At 40.7% G+C, this 8,592-nt stretch overlaps 1 protein-coding gene across 4 annotated transcripts in view; it reads right to left on the reverse strand.

Moving 5' to 3' along the window:
* The window catches only part of DTNA (dystrobrevin alpha), a 325,085-nt gene extending 322,573 nt beyond the window's left edge, over positions 1 to 2,512 (reverse strand). For all 4 annotated transcript variants that reach the window (XM_054694102.1, XM_037508673.2, XM_037508668.2 and 1 more), the window contains exon 1: positions 2,308 to 2,512. The gene's annotated coding sequence lies outside the window, so the exon portion shown is untranslated. The remainder of the gene's footprint in view (positions 1 to 2,307) is intronic.
* Between the last annotated feature and the right edge of the window lie 6,080 nt (positions 2,513 to 8,592).

The raw sequence follows: 8,592 nt of genomic DNA on the forward strand, positions 1-8,592 counted from the left end.
AATGAAGAATAATTCTCTATGGGCAGTTGGAGTTCATGCCATTGAGTCCTTCCTTCTAATCATCATTCATTTGAAACAAGTGGAGATTTCAAAAGTATTCTGACCTAGAACTAATAAGAACATCAGATTTATGGTAAAAAGTATATGTAACAGTATAAAGTACATAAAACTGGTTTAAAAGGATGACAGTCAGGGATACCTTCAAAATATAACTTGCTTATAATCACTAATAGTTGAAAGAGCTGCATAATTATTTTAAACTCTCCAACATTGTGTCAGAATGGTTACATTAATGATGACTAACCTTGCCTCAAAAATTCTGCAAGGTGGTTTTTTACAGAAAATGATGGTCACACCTAAGCAAATAGCAGACAAAAAAAAAAAAAACCTTAGAAAGTTTAAAATTAAGTACAAATATATGGATTCAGTCATCTGCTTTATAATAATCTATTTTGCTTAGAGATCCTAAGTGCTGAAAACTGTTGATGAATATTACTTTAATCTATAATTGTAGGTAACTTGGTTAATTGTGGTAAAAGGAAACTACTCAAAGGATATTTACCATAATTTCATAATTAGATTAATAAAAATTCAAAAGAGTCAATTAATCCCTAAGTATAAGGTACATCTTGATAGAGACATATGGTCAATACATCAAATAGAGAAGACTTTAAATTCAGTGGGGTGCAGTTTGTATGCAGAATCTATTTTTCCATTATCTGAATTGAAAAGAATACAGTAAAAGCCCAACTGAACTCTGACATTTAATAACTGTATGACCTTGGGTAAGTTATTTCAACTCTCTCTAACTGGATTTCCTCATCTCTAAAAGGTGTATAATATTACCTACCCCTATGTTGGAGTAATGATGGAGAGAACAAGCTAAAGCACAGATAACTGTGTCTGGAATATGTAGAGCGTTTCCCTCCCTCCCCAAAGTTTCTACCTTTGGAATAAGCAAAATGGAGTGTTAGTTTTTGTAAAAGGAGTTACTATGTATACTTCAACAATGTCGGCTATTGTGTTCAGAAAGAAATATTAAATATCAAGTGACCATAACAGATAACCGGCTATTAGAACGTCAACAACAACTCCAAAGACCATTTTTTTTTAGGACAAGAATGAACTGAATGGTGGGAAACTTCACTGCAAGAGCACATCTAACCCTTCCCCCGAGTGCCTTCTCTATCTTCTCAAACCCTTGCCCCAAGCCTGCCAACGAGGAAAGTTTTACTACCAAGTCCCAGGCTTGGTACCACTGCGCCCCAGCCCCACGTCACCACCACTCTATTCTCCTTGGTTTGGTCTTTTGACAGACACCTCTCCACCTCCCACTCCAGTACGGGAGCGAAACTCCCGTTAGCCCTCTGTCCAGCGGGAAACTCCAAAGCGGGCAACAGGCTACGGCAGTCGACGACACTCACCCCCACACCCGGTGTCCACCCGCGTCCCCGCCCCCCAGGGCCCCCTCCCGCTCCGCCCCCCGCCCGGCCCCGCAGTGCATTGCAACACCCTCAGACCCGCGGGCTGCGCAGGAGCCCAGCGCGGATTCCCTGGTCACGACCCCCCAGGCTGCTCCCCAACGTGCGTGTCATCCCTAATGGAGGTGGCCGCGCCACCAGCTCGGCCCTCCAAGACGCCCGAGAGGGCAGCGAAGACAACAAAACAACTCAGCCCGCGACGCGAGGGAGCCGGTGGCCGTCGCCGCACGCCCCCGAGCGGGGCGGAGGCGAGGCCGGGCCTGGGCGGGCGGCGGAGGGGTGGTTACCTGCGCGGCCCCGCGCCCCCGGGCCGGCCATCCTGCAGCAGCGCTCCCGCCGCCCGGCGGGCCCGAGGCGCCGCCCGCCACCCGGGGAGGCGCCGCGCCGCAGTCCTGGCTGCGGAGCTCCGCACAGGCTTCGCGCTCGCGGCGGCCAGCGCCCGCGCACAGGTGGGAAACCCGCGAGTGGGCGTTGGGGCGAATCCCTACCCCCGCCCGCGCCCGCGCCCGCGCCCGCGCCCGCCCGCGCCCGCCTACAGCCTCCGCTCGACTTTGCCCGGCGCGCGCCGCCTGCCCTTGCTCCGGCCGCCGTGCCTCGGGTGCCGGCGCCCCGGCGCCCTGGGCGGCTGCAGCCGGTCCCTGCGCTTCTGGGGCTGCGCGTCATGTGCACCTCCCGCCTCGCCGCCAGCTCCGCGGCACCGGGCGGCCGGGAGCAGCGCGTCGCAGCCCGGCCAGGCGCCCACTCCTCGCCCGGCACACGGACCCCTTCCACCCCCACGCCCTCCCCCACTCAGGAGCTGTCAAGGAAGAAAATGCCATGCACACACCTTGGAATGGACGGGCGCCTCAGTCACCGACTCGCCAAACTCTTAGAAGGTGTCCATTGGTCTGGAGGGAGGTTTGGGCACGGAGTAGGAGCCGCTTTCTTATTATTTAATAATGTTGGAAGTGCCGGGTGCGCTGCCAGAGTTGTGGGTCATGTGGGCACAGCAGAGGCTGGCTGCTGCCAGTACCAGGGTTTCCTGAGGATCCTGAAACTATGATCTCATCCTCCTCATCCGCCTCCCCCGCCCCTCTCTCCGCGGGCGCGCACGCACAGCACACACACACACACTCACACACACACGTACGCACTCACACGCGCGCACACACACTCACATTGCATGCACTATCCTCCTTCCTGGACCGAAATATTTCTCCAGGGAAATACAGTGTTCATGCTCTTCATTGAAAAAAAAAAATCCTCTGGATAGAGATTTTTCTCCAAAGCTTGATTTATGTGCTTTGTTTATTTTCTACAGTTTTTCCTCACACGTGCACAGGATCTGAGCAGAATCTCAGAATTAAAATAAAAAATAATCATCTTATATTGACCCAGATTTTTGCCAGAACCTAAGGCATCTAACATAGAATTTCAATTTTAAGCAGAGGCAATAATACACCAGGCTAGAATATGGAATAGTAGTAATATTTGGGATGTATGCAGTGGGATTCTTTCCCAAGCTGCAAACATTTCCCAAACATTACCTCATTTATTTGCAGAGCATCTTTGCAGAGGAGGTGGATGAGAGGTGAATAGTATCGTCACTTCCGAGACACAGAAGCATAGGTCAAATAGTATGACTTATCCAAGTACACATAAGTCAATGTCTCACTCTAAATATTAATTGTACAGGCACTCACAGCTTGGTTCACTATAATCAATTCCTGAAAACTTAGGTAAAAATATTCTTGATTATTTTTGTTACCTAAGTTTACAAATTAAGTGTTCTGTTTATATGTTTTCATATAACATTCTCATATAATGTTCTCATATGTTTTCATATAACATTCTCATTTCATGTAACATTCTTTCATAAAGCATAAATTGTATATATCACCAATTTCATATAATTTCTCTTGGGAGGAATGTATTTTATGTCTGTATGGATTCATATTCACTTGCATTGTTTAAACTCCTTATATAGAGAACAATTTTAGTCAATATTTAGGGATAATTACCAATTGCATTATTTGGGTATTCATTCAAACAAACCCATTTTAAGTGACTAATATGCATGGAGAGCTGTCCTATATTTTGAAGGATGTTGAGAAGTTAAATGCATGGGCCCCTTCCCTCCACTAGTTTATATCTAGTTGTTGAGAAAACATGTATACTGAAAGAACCAACAGGTGAAATGCTATTGTTTTGGTGTTACGAATTAGCATAAAGTAACTGCAAGATGCCACCCTTTACTTTTTACCCATTTAATTTTTCTTCCATGTTAAGATTATCTCATTTGTTTGCTTCATGTTTCCATTTTTCTTTGATCTCCACAACATCTCAGTGGTCAAAGTAATATGTTAGCTTTGTCTTCACTGAAACATAAACCATAGTTACAAACCTAAAGGTTTTTTTTTAATGATTCTTAAAGTTATCACGAAAAGCCTTTTGAGTAGTTTTTGTTCATGCGCACGTGAAAATTTAGTGGTGGCCTTCTAAAAATTCATGAGAAGAGAAATGGTCAGTTACAAAGAATGGGTCTAGGGGAAAGCAAGAGAGAACTGAAAAGAGAGGAAAGGAAAGACTAAAATGGAATTGAGGAAAGAAAATAGTCTATAAATTTGATGTAGTAATGAAGATGACAGTGGGATCAAATAGCCATGTTACAGATTACACTTTAAAACAGAATTCACTTCAAAATTCGGGGAGATAATGGGAAACCAAAAGCACAGGCATTTTAAATTGGGCAGTGACGAGCTAGGCTTGCAATATGTAAAACAAAAATAATAGTAAAAATAACATCTCACATTTTTAAAGTACTTCTGATTTTTCAAAGTGCTATTTGTATGGTCTTTATTGAGCCTGTTAATAATCACAGGCAGACCCCCTTTGTGGGCTTCATTTTAAAAGACCATCTTAATTATCCCTAGTGTTCTACCCACCGAACAAGGAAGTGTTAACAATTTTCACTCATATTGGAAATATAACTTACATTTTTGATCAGTCAATCCTAAAGATGTTGCTCAGTATACCTTCTTGCAATCTTCTCATAAGCAATTCCACTGGATGAATTCCTAGGCATAGATCGCAACAATGATTTATAATCCAGGATTTTACACAGGCTATTGGAGTTAGACTAGAAGCTTTAGCATGTAGCTGACTCTAATGGCTTTTCAGAATCTCTGGGAGATTTCTGCACAAGAGGTGGAGGCCTAAATTGAACAGCAATCTATCAAGAGCACTTTCTTTTTATCTGCATACTCATGGCAGGATTTGTTCTGATTAGAGATATATTTAGGGTGGATGGTTATAACATGTGTTTCAGAAATGCATTATAACTTCAGTGGCTCAATCATCACTGGTAGTTTGTATCAGAATACCTTAATTGAGGGAATATATATATATATATATATATATTTTAAAAACACTCTTTTTTAATTTTTATTTATTTATACAAGCACTGGGTACAGTCAGCAGCACGGGAGGGTGAGAGAATTCACCAGAGCCAGAGCAGGGAGCAGAGCAGGCAGAAGGACCGAAGTACACTGCTGAGGGGAGCAGCGGGTGGCAGGAGAGGTCTGTGGCCATGTGGGACCTTTCTCCGGTGGCCGGGGAGCAGCAGGGAATCGAACCAGCGCTGCAGACGCCGGGCAGCTTCGCAACCCAGCGCTCAACCGCTGCGCCACCGGGGAGGCCCGAGGGAAAATATTTTTAATATGACTGTACACATTTTTATGATTCATACTAATTTAGGTTATCATTGCCAAAGAAAATAAATTACTGATATTTCCAATATGCTTTTATAATTTCTTGATTTTTGAGTAGATTATAATGAGAATGGCCAGAGGTAAAAGCAGAATATTCACTATGTTATAGAGAAATTATATGTGTTTGCATGCGTTTTATAAACAGTGATATATAAAGTTTATAAATCAGGCCTCCCCGGTGGCGCAAGGGGTTAAGCACCGCATTATGAAGCAATCTGCAGCCTCTGCAGCATGAGTTGAATCCCCAGCCGGCCAAGGGAGAAACCCACATTGGCGAGGCAGACCTCTCCTGTCTCGCCTGCTGCTTCCCTCAGCAGTGTGTTTCAGCCAGTCTGCCTGTTCTGTTCCCACTCTGTCTCTGGTGAATCCTCTCATCCCCCATATCTCTGGCCTGTACGCCAGCTCTTGTATGCATAAATAAATAAATCTGTAAAATAAATAAATAAATAAAGTTTATAAATCTATGAGCTGGCATAGGAATTAATAATTTGGAGTATTTTAAAAGACTTAAATGACAAGAGTATAGGACATGGATTTAGAGAAGTTGGAGAAGAAAAGACATCATTATTGTATCAATTAGAAACTCTTCTGTCCCCTGGAATTAGACTATTGTTTTAGGAAAGGATAACATACAGGCTTGAAGAACACAAATTACACAACAATTCTTCTTCCCTGAAGAAATTTAGTAGCTTTCAAGTATAAAAAGTGCATTTCCAGTTCAATGCAGGTCAAGAAGTTGGATCAGTTGGCATTAAGAGCTACCAAATTTTGAGGCCAAGGTGGCCCTGGGCAGAATTATGAAGTAGGTGAATTTTGTCCCTGTTCATTTTTTCCCTCAATATTCTTCTCTTCTGTGTAAACCTTGCCTTCTCTTTGGCTCACAAAGACAGTCAGAACACTTTGCCATTCTCTGACTTTTCAAGATACCCCTATTTTGGTACTCTTCAGCTTCAGAGAGAACATTGTCTGCTGACTGCCAGTGAAATGTGTAATTGTGTTCTAAGCATTCATGAAGATGTTCATACAGTTTGAGGGGATGGATGTATCTGTGTTCATAAAAACTAAGTGTACATTTAGTCTCCTTATGCTTCACTGCAAGATGCTGCTTATGCTGTAGTTAGCATTGATTAGCCTGAGAGTTTGCACTGAAGCATGGTCCTATCAACAGTGAAAGAAATTGCAAGTCCAGGAGAGCAGAGGTATTCTTCTTTCATCCTACTTATGTACGCTGCCCCATAGGTAGACTGAAGTTCCCTGTTCACAGAGCAATACCTCCTAACTAGCTGCCTCTGGCAGTAGCTGTTAGGGTGCTCAGCCACAGTGTCTCCTGGGTGGATCTACCTATTTGACCAACTTTCTCTGGGAAAATGCAGTTTGCATTCTTTGTGTTCTCCTCAGACTATTAGTGGTCAAGTGTGTTTTGTTTTCTAGTGTTAGAACAAAACTAATCTGTTGCCATTTTAGAAGCTATAATTTCACGTTGTAATAGCAATTCATTATTATGTATTATGGTGGTTCACATTTCTCAGTGGCATCACACCAGTGCACCCTCAACTCCTGGGAGAATTTATTCTCTCAATGGACAGTAAACACAACCCAAATGTTTTAGATGAAGCCTAAGTGTACTGTCATAGTGCAGATAGTGGGGGAGGGAGGCGCCAACTGGAGAGTACAGCTTTTAAGAAGATGATTTGTTCATTTTACTGAAAAAATTGCTTTTAACCCTATATTAAGTTGCTTTGGGGATGGATATTTTGTTTTTATTTTGCCTAAAATACAGAAAATCTTCAGATTTATAACCAAGAATAATATCAAATAAGTCATAGACATCAAAAACAAATACATCTAATAAATGTAGATGACTGACAAATAATTAAGGACAAAATGTACTATTTACTGAAGATGAATTATTTGAAGAGCTATACACATTATCTCAGAAATGTCAAATTTCTCCTTGGTGATTTCTAAGTAAAGCTTAATGTTTTTAATAATACCAAAGAAACCTGTTACAAAGTAGAAAATGCAGTCAAAACAATTTTATGTGAAATCAGTTTGCTTAACTTAATTTTTCCCATTAAAATGATTCCTTACACATCATACAAGCACAAATCTCTTGTAGATCACCAGAAAATCATTTCAGTTTAAAAGTTAATCTCAACAGTAAATACCATATAATTTAGTTGATATTTCAAAGTCTTGTATTTTGTAAAACACTAAATGAAAGAAGGGAGGAGAGAAGAAAATGACCAAATTGTAATTTAAAAAATATAACAAATATGCAGGTAGATCCATAGTTAAAATTTATCATTGGAAATAGTGTTTTTTTTTTCCTTTTGGAGGATATATTTTGAGATAGTTCAAAGTATATTCATGAGGGGTGATAATTTATCTATTCAAGGCACATTTTCTTTGTTAATTGAGAGGTTTATCTTTTATTTGTGACCACAAATATCATGTATGATTCTCCTGCTCTTTTCTCCCTTTTGTTTCTGACCTGCATTACCAGCTCAGCTTGAACATTCTACATGGTTTTAAAGCTTTTTCATTTACATATTGCTTTCACTTTCCCCATTTTTATGTCAATCAGGTAGCCTAAAAGGAACATTTAACTATGTTGTGTTGTAACCCTAGCCTGAGGTACACAGGTCCTAACTGAACTTTCTACTAGTCGTAACTGAAAATTTCCTGATTTTGAATTTTTTTTTTTTTTTACTTGTACACATCTCAGAAAGCCTTCTAAGATTCTTAAGGATGGGATCATGGTGAAAACATCCTTTTATTTGCTCACTAGATAATCAAACATGTTTAATTCACATAAGAGGTGCTTGAAACATACTAGTAGCTAAAAGGTAAAAATGGTGAGGAAAATTAAAAAGTTTTACCTCTAGCTCAAGGCAGCATATGGAAATAATTATTTCGAGCTAGTAAAGACCTCTGATAGCATTTTTTGGTACATTTTATATGAATAAATGAGCTGGATATGCTGTTACTTGCTTTGGGTATACACACCCCTTTTTTTCTTTGTAGGTTTAAAACAAACTAAAAGCATTTTTTGGATGAAAGAATTATATATGTTTAAGGATATTCATTGAAATCCTCTGATCAGTATCAGGATAGCATATTTCTCTTTGCTAATGTATTTTCTTTAACAAAGAAAAATAATTATAACTGCATATATATATTTATATCTGTCTTAAATGTTTAGAAGAGAATCTAAGCATTTAAAAATATTTTTAGATTTTACATGGAAGGAAATAGAATATATTTTAAGATCACCTTTTTTTCCATTTTAAAGAAAATGGAAGGCGTTATAGAGGTGGAGTGAATATTTTAAAGAAGTATTATATTCCAAATGCTCTTTC

The sequence above is a fragment of the Talpa occidentalis genome, unplaced genomic scaffold (assembly GCF_014898055.3).
Source record: "Talpa occidentalis isolate TD23 unplaced genomic scaffold, MPIMG_talOcc4v2.1 talOcc4.13, whole genome shotgun sequence".
Lineage (NCBI taxonomy): Eukaryota > Metazoa > Chordata > Mammalia > Eulipotyphla > Talpidae > Talpa > Talpa occidentalis.